Here is a 14,179-nt window from a genome sequence, read left to right as displayed (position 1 = left end):
CATGTTTACCCCGGCTGGCCGGTTTCTTGGGTAGATGTGGGAGGAGGGTGTTACAGTAGATTAGATGGAGAGATTTAAGATGAGTTAACGAGAAAGAAACTTTGTTTTAGATACAAGGAACCTTGGAAGCAAGGACACATATGCAAGGGAAAGGATGGGGTGTATTACATTGAGGTGGTTTCCAAGAGTGATGAGTTGGAAGAAGCGGGGGTCGATACAAGATGAGGAGCTTAGTAATTCATAATATGAGCATCCATGTCTGGAAAGTGGAAGTGGCACCAGAGCCACACTTTTAGGAGTTCTAAGCTACAACACTTTTAGAATTATAGGTATCATATAGGGGAAATAGTTCACCGCCCTAATTGATAGTGGGTCAACCCATAATTTCATCAACTCAACATTTGTAGCCAAGAGATGCATCCCTGCAAGGGACTTTGGAGGTTTTAATGTGGAGATGTCCAGTAGATTCAACAAGATGTCCTTACAAAAAATTTAAGTATTATTTGGATATTTAGGAAAAGGATATTCTAGTGTCCCCAATTCCATTGAAATTCACATACAGGGGACATTCCATTCCATTGGACAATTCATCACAACATATCATTAAATTTTGAAATCTTGCAAGTGTTATTTTCCCTAGGATTCTAGATTTAGTAAGTTATTGTTTTTAGGCATGCAATATATAAAATGTGGAAAATTTGATAATAAACAAAAATACAAGACATGATTTGGGAAATTCTATCTGGAGAAAACCCAAATAAAAGGTGAGGTTGCTCTGCTCTCTCTTTCTATGAATGGAAATGTATGCAAGTACAAAAGAATGAAAATTGTAGCTCATGAGTTGCTACAACACACAAACCCTCTCTATTTTCTCTCTCTTTATCCACTCTCATCTACTATGGTCATCTATGGAAAAAATGCACTCTAATAGAATGGAACCTCTTTTCCTCCCAGTGGCCTGGTTATAATACATCTCGAGAGCCAACTGGGAGTTAAATTTGACCCATTCAGCCCACAAGATGAGTTACAACTCAAACCTTGTTGAGTATTCTTCATGGTACCCGTGTGGATAACCCCTTTTACATGAGATGGTGCAAGTTGATGTGGCATCCTCTCAAATTATGGTCGTCAATTTCTATAGATCAACTTTCGGGATGCATAAATTTCTCATATGAATCTGATTGAGGTGATTCTTGCGCGATTAGGGAAGGTATTGATGTATATATTATGGAACCTAGTTCGGTAACAAGGTTGGGACCACAAAAATTAGTCATTTGAGACCTCAAAATAGATCTTAAAGTTTTTCACCTGAAAATTTCCAAACTGGGACTAAAGGTAAAATTGACCTTGCAAACTTATTCCTCCAAATTTTCCACTCCAAAACATCGAGATGGATGAAAAAACATATATTGATCCACTGTGAATCATACGGTATATAATGGATGACCCACCCCAAAAAATAAAAATAAAATCTAGAAGTTGGTTTAGGTGGAAGGGAATTCCCTAGTTGGTGCAATAGCATCACCATAATTAGGGGCCATGAAATTGTTCTTCTAGGTGTCTCTCTTAATTTGTTGTGATTTTCCATGTGCCTAGGTCCAAGTCCAAACCAACCTTCGAAAGGCGATATGCTTCTTCATTCCTATGCTTGTGTACATGTTCAAAGGTAAGATGTTCAAAAGAGGAAGTTGGATGTTCTAGTTGCTAAAAAATGGTTGTATAGCACAATTTTGTAATCTAAAAGAACCATTCATCTAACTTATCACAAGTTGAGAGTCCCCACATATGTGTAGTTTTGAATTCCTTGTTGCAATGCAAGTTTCAATAATAGTTTTAAAGCCAAAAGCTCAACATGATTATTTGTGGATTGTGCAAGACCAACAAAAAATGAGATAGAATGGGAATGTGAGGGGAACAAGATTATATTAGCTTACGCAAAAGAAGGGTGTCCTTAAACACCTCCACAAAAGAAACCCCAAGGAAGATATGTTTTTATTTGACCTTCTAGTCCAAAAGGTCCATGCTACTTTTTATTGGAGGATTTGAAGACTGTCGAGATGACTAGGCTTGAAGCCGCTATTTTGAGAGGAGAAATCACTTTGTCCTCAAATATGTCTTGCTTATTATCTAGTTAACCCCTCCCGGGACTACCAAAGGTAGGTTTTTTTTTGTTGTTTTTTGTTTTTTTCTTTTCTTTTTTATAGACCATCGGGTTGAGGCTTCCTCAATGGATGAACCTCCCCATAAATAGTTTTCCTATACTTCCTCAATGATAGGGGAAACTAAGAAAAAGCAAGGGATGACCTTCCAGATGACATAACATTAAAAAAAATAAAAAATAAAATTAACAATAATGATGTAGATTTTTATTAGCAAAAATGTGTTTTTAAGGAATAAAGGAGTACAAAAACTCTTTCTTGATGCAGTAAGAAGCAACAAAATTTAAAGTTAATATACGATGACCCTTCAAATTATTGATTTTTCCACTCTTAGTGCACCACCTATGCCTATATGGATACAATCTAAAAGACTACCTGATATATAAACATGTTTATATGGCATTAGAGATTGAATAAATTTTTAATTGTATCTTTAATCATCTATATTTATGAAATTTCCTTCTTGCGCTACTCGGTTGAAATCGAGTTACTCAGTTTCAACTAGTTGGACAGAGTTGACAAATGAAGCCCGTACCATGGCCCCTAAGTTCCCCCCTGCTTTTGAGCTAGCAAATCTCACAGTTGAGCATGGAGGCACTGAAGGTCAAGGTTGAGACCATGGAACTATTGTTGATGCGAAGAAAGAATACCATTCATGGTTCCTATGTGAACAACGAGTCTACCCACCTTCATGTTAACCTTGTAATCTCAATCCTAAGCTCTTCTCTAACCTTTGTTACTTCATATTGCCTCTTCCCTTTGCTCCCCATTGTCACTAAGAGTCATATCCACACTATTCCACTATAAACTTTTCTCTCCACTCTATGAAGCTTCCCTGAAATATCCCCTTCTTTGTCTTGTACTTTAACTATTGAGTTTTCCTGCAATCCTCCTATCATCAATAAAATCTTATAATCTACATTTTTCATGCTATGGGCTGATACCATTGTTGACAATTTAATGGGCCACAATCTCAACATCCCCTGCATCATTGTCCCACCTTGCTTCATCATGCTCCCGTGAAGAATTCACATGGTGTGTAACAACCCCTAGTCAATTTTCCATGTAAATAAAATAAGACCAAGGTCACGGGACACGAATTCTAAGTTGAATGGTGGGAAAATATTATAGTGGGTATCACTTGTGGTTTATTAATGATTATGGTAATTGGCAAAGGCAAAGAGGCTATAAATGGCATTTAATTATGAGAAATAAAGGAAATAGGAGAAAAGGGAGATGAAGAGACACAAATATGCATGCAAGGGAAATTAGAGAGAAAATGAAGGAAAATGAAGAAAAGGGGAAAGGCATAGACTAGACATAAATGATAAAAGGACATCAGAGAAATAATTCACAACTTTTGGCACAACTTTTGTCAATTTAGCTTTTGGCTCTCATACACTCTTGCACACTCAGAATATTCTTGGGGCATCCTAGCATTCACTTGGACTTGGAGATAAGCAAGCAAGGACAAGCAAACGCAATTGTGGACAGAGGAAAATAAGTTTGGATCAACAACTACAACAAGAGTTCATTGCAGATAACAGGTTGCATGTGTGATTTCCTTGCTGAGATTTTAGTGCATGATACATGCATGTGGCCTCTTGGTTAGTCATTATCACTGGCACCGAGTTTTGCCTGGATTGACAGTGGTTTCAACCTTGCTTTTCCATTTCCTAGATAGCCATGATGTAGTGGGTTCTCTATACGGATTTTGATTGTTTATGATGTTCCTTAGTGGTTGTGGTTTGGGATGGAATCTCTGAAGCCCTCGAACAACTTGGGTCCCTAGAGATTGTGGGTTGAGATGGTAGTTCTCTGGAACCCTATAATAGCTTAGGTTCCCTGGAGGTTGTGGGTTGAGATAGAATCATTAGAGCCCTAGACAACTTGGGAAGAGACCATTCTGGTTTGATGCTAGTGATTTCTGGACAAGTTAGGTGAAATCACTGCGGTGGAGGGTTGAGGTGGTTTGGCCTCTGGAAGCCTTAGCTGGGTTTTTTTTTTAAACCCATATGATCCCACATTCATGCTTAGAATATTGTGCATGGGTGATTAGTTGAATCATATATTTGGTTCAGCCTAATCTATGGTCGGGTGGTACGTGGAAGTCCCTGACTTGGTTGACATTTGCATATATTAATATGAGTTATTTTCCTATTGTGATCTATGAGCACTTGTATTGGTTATTATGTTGATATTATGGTTGATTTGTCATGGATTCTACTTTGGTTATATGTTGGTTAAATGCATGGTTATATGATATGCTCTTACTATGGATCTCTTTCATGATTTGATAAATTATTTGATGATTGATGAATGCATGGGCTAACAATTGTTATTGCAGCTAGCTTGAGAGGGCATTGAGCCTTCTTGATGATTCTCTAATAAAGTTAAGAAATCCATGATCAGATATGCTTCCATTACTTGTAGCTTATATGTTTATCATGTATTAGGCATGTTTGAGCAAGATTTAGCTTGATTATTGGTTGCAGAGTCTTGTTACAATCTTAGATTACATTCTGGAGTGTTTTGGGCACTTATGGGCAGTGGCTTGAAGGCTAGCCCTAAAAAAGTGGCACAGATCTCACAGTTGCTGGCACAGAACTAGGAGATCTCAGTCATAACCGCATGCATGAAGGCTTATGGGTGTGGTTGTAACCTCCTAATCGCATGCAAAATGTGTTATGGGTGCAGTTGGGGTGTCAAGCTTATGAAAATGAGTTCCAACTCAGGGATTGATCACCAGGGGTGGTTGTCAAGCTGTTAAGTGATCTAGTGTCCTTGAGGGATGGTAGTATGTGTTTCAGTTTGTAGGCCTCGCTTTCATAACTAGAACTTGGAGGTCAAGTCATGTCGTAGTAACACTCAACTCATGTTTACTCTAGAGAGCTTGTAAAAGTGGGTAAATGTGGGAGGAGGGTGTTACAGGGTGGTATCAGAGTGAGGTTGTAGCACTGGACCTCGGGGTAGATGTGATTGTTATGCATGCATGTCAGTTATTTATGTGTTTGTCATGTATGCATGTTAGTTGTTTACTGTTATGAATATCATGACCCTATCTATGTATGACTGAGTATGATTGTGATATTATATCATGTTAATCTGGATTGGTTTGTGCAAACACGATAGCCTCCCCATGAGATACAGTAAGGTATGATTTTGGATTATGTTTTCTATTTAGTTTATGTAACATGGTATGATTTCAGGAAATAGAAGATAAGAGATGAAGCACATAACGGTGGACTACAATTTACATCTCCCCTTACAAGCCTGATGCGAATCCAGTGGAATGGGGAAGGTCAGTTGATTAGTAGGGATAAGAGTATTATCCTGATCTAGCAGATACACTAAGGACTCTAAGGGCAAAGATCAGAAGTTGCAAGGCAAATAATAACAAGTTGATTGAGGCATAGGAAAGACTTGCAAGGGCTTGGGAAAAGCAAGCAAAATTAAATGCAATGATTCTTCAAAGCCTTTAAAATTTACAGAAGTAGGGATAGATGGGGATCATTCATGGAGATAGACATGAGGATAATACTAATGCGACATATAGTAGTTGGTCTCTAACATGGTACACGATGGATAGATGAGACAACAAGAGGTAGAAGATTTTTAGATACACCTGGTTACAACTATGCAAGCAAAGTGTAGTCATAGGAAAGGATGTTTGTTATTTGTAGTGCATGTTTCCAGTGACAAGAAGAAGGATGTTGAGGACGAGGAAGTCCTTAAGAAGTATCCTACTTTGTAGCAGTTTCAGGATGTCTTTCATGCAGAGATTGCAAAGATACTGCCTCATAGGGAAGTGGACTTCTCTATTGAGTTAATGCCAAGAGCAACACCAACATCAAAGGAACCTTATAGGAATAACACTCCGAACTTGGTGGAATTGAAGTTGCAGCTTAATGAAATGATTGATAATGGATACATAAGGCCAAGTGTATCTCGTTGGGGTGCACCACTGTTGTTTATAAGGAAGAAGGATGGTACTCTCAAATTGTGCATTGATTACAAGCATTAGAACAAGGTGACTAATAAGAACAACTATCAATTTCCACAGATTGATTACTTGTTTGATCAATTGAAGGGAGTAGAAATATTTTTGAAGATTTATATGAGATCTGGATATCATCAGGTGCACATCAAAGAAGAAGACATATACAAGACTACATTCCATATGAGGTATGGGCATTATGAGTTTGTGGTGGTTCCTCTTGGTATTACTAATGCTCCAACCACTTTCATGTGTTTGATGAACAATTTGTTGTGTCCTTACCTAGACAAATGTGTGATAATCTTTGTTAATGATATATTGGTATATTCAAAGAATGAGGAAGAGTATGTAGAGCACCTGATAGTAGTGTTGAGATTGTTAAGAGAGCGTTAATTGTATTTCCAATCTCAACGAGTGCAATTTCTTTCAATCTTATATTCACTACTTGGGACGTGTTATTTCCAAGGAAGGGATAACAGTTGACCCGAAAAATATCAAAGCTATCATGGAGTGACCAACTCTAGGAACATGGATGAGGTCAAATCATTCATAGGACTAGCAAGTTATTACAGGCGGTTCATTAGGAACTTCTCCAGGATTGGCTATCCTATCACATCTTTGTAGAGGAAAGGAAAAAGGTTTGAATGGACTAAGGAGTGTGTAGCTAGTTTTGACCAGTTGAAGCATTTGCTTACAAATGCTCCAGTTTTAAAGATTGCAGATCCTGACAAGGAGTTTGTGGTTTGTATAGATGCTTGAAAGGAGACACTTGGTGAAGTCCTGATGCAGGAAGGGAAGGTGGTTTTCTATGAATCAAGGAAGTTGAATGAGCATGAACAAAACTACATGATTCATGATCTTGAGTTGGCAACTATAATTCATGCATTGAAGATGTGGATGCATTATCTCCTTGGTAGAAGGTTCATCTTGATGAGTGATCATAGTGGACTAAGGTACTTGTTTGAACAACCCAATTTGGATACAAGACAATCAAGATGGTTCGTTACTCTCTGTGAGTTTGATTTTGAGATTAGATACATTAAAGGTAAAGAGAACAGGGTCATGGATGCTCTTAGTAGGAGAGTGTAGGTGAAATCATATTTCGATTGTAAGCTCTTATGGGACAAACTTGTAGGATCAGATCTTACAACGAGAGAAACATGACGAGAAATACCAGTAGTTGAAGCGAAATTGCAGCAACAAAGTGAAGGTAATAGAGACAAGGAGTATCACCTCGAAGTAGATAGCTTGGTCAGATTTAAGAATAGGATTTATGTGCTAGATAATAATGAGTTGAAAAATCTTATCTTGACAGTTTCATGTCAAGCCATATTCAGGCCAACCGGGATACCAAAAGACTTTAACTATTGTTCAGAAATTCTACTATTGGTTGAACTTGAAGAAGGAAGTGGCTGAGTTTGTTGCAAGATGCTTGGATTTTCAATAGGTGAAAGTTGAGTGTAAGCACCCAACTAGTTTGTTGCAGCCTATTCCAATTTTGGAATGGAAATGGGAGGCCATTTCCATGGACTTCATTACAATATTGTCGAGGAAATCGAGGCAACAATGATTCCATCATGGTTGTGATTGACAGTTTGAGAAAGGTAGCTCACTTTATTACAGTGAAGTCTACTAATTCAACTAGTAAAGTAGCTCAAATATTCATCAGGGAGATAGCGATATTGCATAGAGTTTTCCAAGAAGATCATATCAGATAAAGATGCCAAATTCACTTCCAAGTTTTGGAAGGAGTTGTTTGTAGGCTTGGGGACAAAACTAGCTTCTAGTACAACTTATCATCTGCAGACAGACGGACAAAAAAAAGGGTTAACAAGATTCTTAAGGATATGTTGAGGATGTATGTCATGCATCAACAACGGAGGTAGGATGAGTATCTTCCATTGGTAGAGTTTGCATATAATAATGGTTATCAGGAATCCTTGAGGATGAGTCCATTTAAGGCTCTTTACGAGCGGAATTGTCATACTCCTATCAGTTGGAGTGACCAACGAAACAGGGTACTTATTGGACTTGATATGTTGGCTGAGATGGAGTAGGAGATGCATGTTATTAACAAGAATTTAAAGGCAACAAAAGGACATGCAAAAGAGTTACACAGATCAACACAGAGAATCTAAGGAGTTTTAGGTTGAGGAGCATGTGTACTTGCACATCAAGCCCAAGAGGAGCTCCTTAAGAATTATATCATGTTCCTAGTTGGCACCTCGGTATTGTGGACCTTTTGAGATCCTTGAGAGTATTGGACCAGTGGCCTACAAACTTGCATTGCAGCCAATAGTGAAATTCCATGATGTTTTACATGTTTCATTTCTTAAGAGATATGTCCAAGATGTTGATCATGTGATTTATTGGTCTGTATTGCAGGTGGAACTAGAGGGAGAGTTCCAGCTAGAGCCAAAATGCATCCTACAACGGAAAAAACTCATGCTTTGAAATCGAGCAATAGAGAAAGTTAAAGTGCAATGGAAGCACTTTGGGCCCGATGAAGCCACATGGGAGATGGTTGATCAGATGCGGGCCTTGTATCCTTCATTATTTGTTGGTTGATATAATATCTACTCAACCAACAAATCAGGAAGGATAAAAGGCCCGCATCTGATCGACCATCTCCCATGTGGCTTCATTGGGCCCAAAGTGCTTCCACTACACTTTAACTATATACATATACATATACATATATGTTTGTGTGTGTGTGTGTGTGTGTTGTAAGTACTGCATTGAGCTCTGTTATAAAACTCCAAAAAGCAGTATGGTGGTCATGTTTTCAACAATTTGATATATTGTAAATACTGCATTGATTTGTGCTTATAAAGCTCCATAAGCAATATATTAATAAGACCAAGGTACGATACATGTATTCCAAGTTGAATGATAGGCAAACATTATAGTGGACATCACTCTTACTTTATTAATGACTATGGAAATGGGAAAAGGTAAAGAGATAATAAATGGCATTTAATTATGAGAAATAAATAAAATAGGAGAAAAGGGAGATGAAGAGACAAAAATATGCATGTAAGGGAAATTAGAGACAAAGTGAAGGAAAGGAAGAGACTAGACATGAATGATAAAAAGGCATCAGAGAAATGGTTCACAGTTTTTGGCACAACTATTGTCAGTTTAACTTTTGGCTCTCATACACTCTCGCACACTCAGTGTATTCTTGGAGCATCCAAGCATTCACAGTGAATCCTTGCTTGCTTCTCCTAGATAACCATGATGTAGTTTGTTCTCTATCTAGATTTCGATTGGTTCTCAGGTTCCCTAGTGGTTTTGGGTTGGGATAGAATCTTTGGAGTCTTGGAACAACTTGGGTTCCCTGGAGGTTGTGGGTTAAGATGGTAGTTCTATAGAGCTCTATAACAACTTGGGTTCCCTGGAGGTTGTGGGTTGATATAGAATCCTCAGAGCCCTTGACAACTTGCTAAGATACCAATTTGGTTTGATGTTAGTGATTTCAGAACTGGTTAGGTGAAATCGTTGTGGTGGAGGGTTGAGGTGGTTTGGCCTTTGGAAGCCTTGGCTGGTTTTATTTTGGTTTAACCCATATGATCTGGAATTCATGCTTGGAAGATGGCGCGGGGGTGATTGGCTGAAAGAGAGATTTGGTTCAGCCCAATCTATGGTCGGGTGGTACGTGGAAGTCCTTGCCTTGGTTGGCATTTGCATATATTAATGAGTTATTTTCCTATTGTGATATACGATCACTTGTATTGGTTATTATGTTTATCTTATGATTGATTTGTCATGGATTCTACTATGGTTATATGCTGGTTAAATGCATGGTTATATGATGTGCTCTTACTGTAAATCTCGTTCATGGTTTGATAAGTTATAGAATGATTGATGAATGCATGGGCTAACTAGTGTTGTTGCAGCTATCTTAAGATGGCATTGAGCCTTCTTTATGATTCTCTAATGAAGTCAAGAAATCCATGATCAAATATACTTCCATGACTTGTAGCTTCTATGTTTATCATATGTTTGACGAAATGTCTATCATGTATTGGGCATGTTTGAGCAATATTTGACTTGATTATTGGTTTCATAGACTTGTTACAATCTTATATTGCATTCTAGAGAGTTATGGGTAGTGGCTCGAAGGCTAGCCATATAAAAGTGGCACAAATCTTGCAACCGTTGGCATAGAACAAGGAGATATTAGTCATAATTGCATGCATGAAGGCTTATAAGTGCAGTTGTAGCCTCCCAACTGCATGCACAATATGTTATGGGTGTGGTTGGGGTGCAAAGCTTGTGAAAATGAGTTCCAACTCAAGTATTGATCACCAGGGGTTGTTGTTAGGTTGTTGAGTGATCTAGTGTTGCCGAGGGATGGTAGTATGTGTTTCAGTTTGTGGACTCCACTTCATAACTAGAACTTGGAGTTCGGGTCATGTCATAGTAACACTCAACTCATGTTTACCCTGGAGAGCTTGTAAAAGTGGGTAAATGTGGTAGGATGGTATTACATGGTGAAAATTAATTTGTCCTTCTTTAGATCCCATTCTGGTTGCATAATGTTGGACCTTAGCTTCATCTAGGCTTCTATATCGGGGTGGTGGCTAATGGCACAATATGAGGCAGATGTCACATACTCTCGAGTGAACCTTGGTTGGCATCTCAGGTACCCTGCTTCCCTCATGTTTCCATTGGTGTCATGTTCATCACATGTAGCACCCTTGTGTTCTTTTCCCCTTCTTAACGTGCTCGTGTTCAATGACTATTTGATGGGAGCCTCCCTTAAGTTTTTTTTAATCATCATGGTTCCAAGTGCTAGTTGGAGTGTTTAGTTTACTAGTTCATCCAAAGCACTATTGAGTGCTCTGCGAACGTGCCTGACATGGATGTTTGAAAATGAGGTTGTTATGGAAGTTAATCTCTTGCACAAACGTGACAATTTTGCATTAGAGAGACTAGTCCAAAGAGTATGATTCCTAATTGTGTTGTTTGAGTCACCTATAATTATGATGGATCTTATTGATAATGACATGAATGACAAGAGGCCTTTAGGGAGCACATACATCTCTACTTCATTATTTGAGGCTACCCCTAAACGCCATGAATACCCATATTCAATTTGTCCACTGAACTAATGGACAAACCCCCTCGTGTTTTTTTAATGCCCCATCAAAACATAAAATGTGAGATTTTTAATTACTTATCTATGTTTCAAATTGATCCTTTGTGATTATAATTGGCATATTTTTTTTCTTTAAAGGAGAGGTACATTGATACTGCAAGTTGAAATGTGAGAGCCACCATTGCCCCACTTTGTCCAAAGTTTTATGGATGGAATAATTTAGATCTCTAGTCTTTAGATGCTTATCCAAGAGAGACTTTGCTCTTTTTGCTACCACCTTCAGTAATGAATGATAATCCTAAAAAATCGTTACTAAAGTATGAAATTGTTTCCTTTTTCCTTCTCCTTTATCTTTTTGTGACCATTTTACAACAGTCTCGGCTTAATCAAGGTCATCTCATAATTACTTAAGCTTATAAAAGGTATTAATCATCCATGTTTTAGAATCTATGTTTCTTTATGAATTATAATGAAAACATCTCCATAATTACAGAAGCTTGATCATTCCGCAACTAATGTTGAATTTCGTATCCATATCCATGATTAGATAAGTTGCAATGCATCAATAAAAGGATGAAAGGTATCTGAAGATGACAAATTTTTACCACATGGACGACCACCTATTGGCATGACTTGGCAGGCTATAGAGATCGAGATATCTAAGAGTCAAACCCAAAGTCAAACTCTGGTTATGACGGTGTAGCAGTTAAGTAAAGTGCGGAAGGAGATGACGACAAGATTAGGAAAGTGTGCAGGAGACTTGTTTGATCGCGAGGATATGATTCGAGAAGAATCCCTCATGATTTTCTCTTGCAGTAGCAAATCATGAGGAGATAAAGTTGCAATTTACATTTACTTCTTAGATGGAAGAACAATTTCATTGCCTCTCGGCATAAGACTCTTAATTTAGTTTATGAAAAATTGTATAAAAGCCATAAGGCGAAACCAAAAAGTTCAGTTTGGAAGTTAAGTACGTTGTGGTTTATTTCTAGTATTGTGAAACTCTGTTTTGAATTAATATAATCCTTTGTTTTCAATGCATGGTTGAGCAATCATTTGACCAGTGACAGACTTACGCTCACGGGAGGGCCCCCTAGAGAGTTGTAAGGATAGTTAGTTTTTATTATTTTCTTTTTTTATTACATTGATAAATAGTTCTTGCATTCACTTTGTAATTTCATACAATTTTCTTTATGTCAATTAGAATAGTTACATCTAATTTGTGTGATTTTAATCATTTGTTGTTCTGATTTCAAAGCGCTCATAAAAGAGAATTACCAAAAAGATTTGATTCTCATATGCATTTATTTATAGTAATTTAGTTTCATTACTGAGTTAATTTTATGAATGATGAAGAAATGTCTTTTTAGAGTAATATACACACATCAGTAATCACTGGAAGTTACAAGTTCTCATTTGATTTTTCCTCTGCAGGCATTTACATTAGTGCATTCCTTTATGCAATTATAGTTCTTTTCTGTCCTTTATGCAATTAGAGTTAAGTTTCAATTTTATGCAATAAGAGTTAATTTCATTTTCTATAAAGTAGTATTTACGATTTCTTTTTTGCAAAGTAGCGTTCCAATTTCTTTCTGCAATCTAGCACTAATCTGTTCATTCTGCAATTAAGAATAGACTTCCAATTCTGCAATTAGAGTTAGACTTTCAATTTCGCAGATAGAATAAGTTGAGATTTTAAGTTCTACATTAATTTTTAATTCACTTTGGCATTTGATCTGGATGTAGCTTTAATGGAAAGAACATGTGCGTGGTAACTCTTTGATTTCATTTAATATTCATTCACACTTTGATCAATTTCATTTCAAGATAGAATTCCTAGCATATATGGTGCACATACATCTCATAAGTACACGAACCTTGATTGACAATTAATGAAGTAATTTAAGGACAATTAAAATACCCAAAAATTGTCTTGTTCCTTGCTAACTAGGTCTTCTAACATATAAATTTAGGTAAAATCATCGAGATTCTTCGAAAAAATGTTTTCGTTTAAAGGAGGCTTTGTATTGCTTGTTCCAGGCTTCAAACAACTAAAATATAAATTGTGGCCATATTAATCAAGAATTTATTCCTTTCAAAACTTGCCCCCATAATTTTTTTTCTTCGTAAAATTACATTCCAAAAAAGGTGATTAGTGGATTTAACACTTGATTTGCAAAGAGAAAAAATGATGGACCATGGATCCCACATTTAGGAAGATTTTTTCGTCGTAAATTTTTTTTAGTGCAAGTGTCGAGTAGAAAATGTTAATCTTTTGAAGGTTGTTCGTATTCCAAACATTGTTTCATATGTTAGATTTCGATATGGGAGTAGACAATTGATATTCATATCCCAATTTAACTGTGTAAATGGATTTTCCCCAACACCTTTTATCTTATTCAAGGAGAGACAGTGGAGTACATCTAGTCAAAGTTTTCTTGATTTTTGGAGATAGGTTGGCTAAATGAGGGGGGATAAAGGGTAAGTTCCAACCAAACCATTTACCTTCTTGGTTCCAAGATGACATGTAAAAAAGAGTGAGCGCTTCTGAACGTCTAAGCTATGATTTAATAGGAAGAAAGGATGGGAGAGAGCCCAAGGGAGGGTTCCCATTATATTGTTTGTCCAAACTTTAATTTCCTTCCCATTTCATGGGATCTAGGTGAGCCTGCCCTGTACTATTCGAGTAACCTCCACCATTAATTTCGATATTTGGGAGCCACCTTTGGGGTGAACTAATCTAAATGTCTTCCCTTGAATCCTACAAGATATTTTTGATGTATTACCTACTTCCACCAATTGTAGTCATTGGAAATCAACCTCCATAATAATTCCCCCCCCATAGCCATGTTCATGAAGGAAGGGTCTTTAACAGTTAGACCACCATGTTTCACAGGGGCTTTGACTATTTCCCAATTG

This window comes from Pinus tabuliformis, chromosome J (genome assembly GCF_031772625.1).
Source record: "Pinus tabuliformis cultivar Carrire ecotype Pingquan chromosome J, CPIR1, whole genome shotgun sequence".
NCBI lineage: Eukaryota > Viridiplantae > Streptophyta > Pinopsida > Pinales > Pinaceae > Pinus > Pinus tabuliformis.
Note: the sequence above shows the minus strand (reverse complement) of the source record.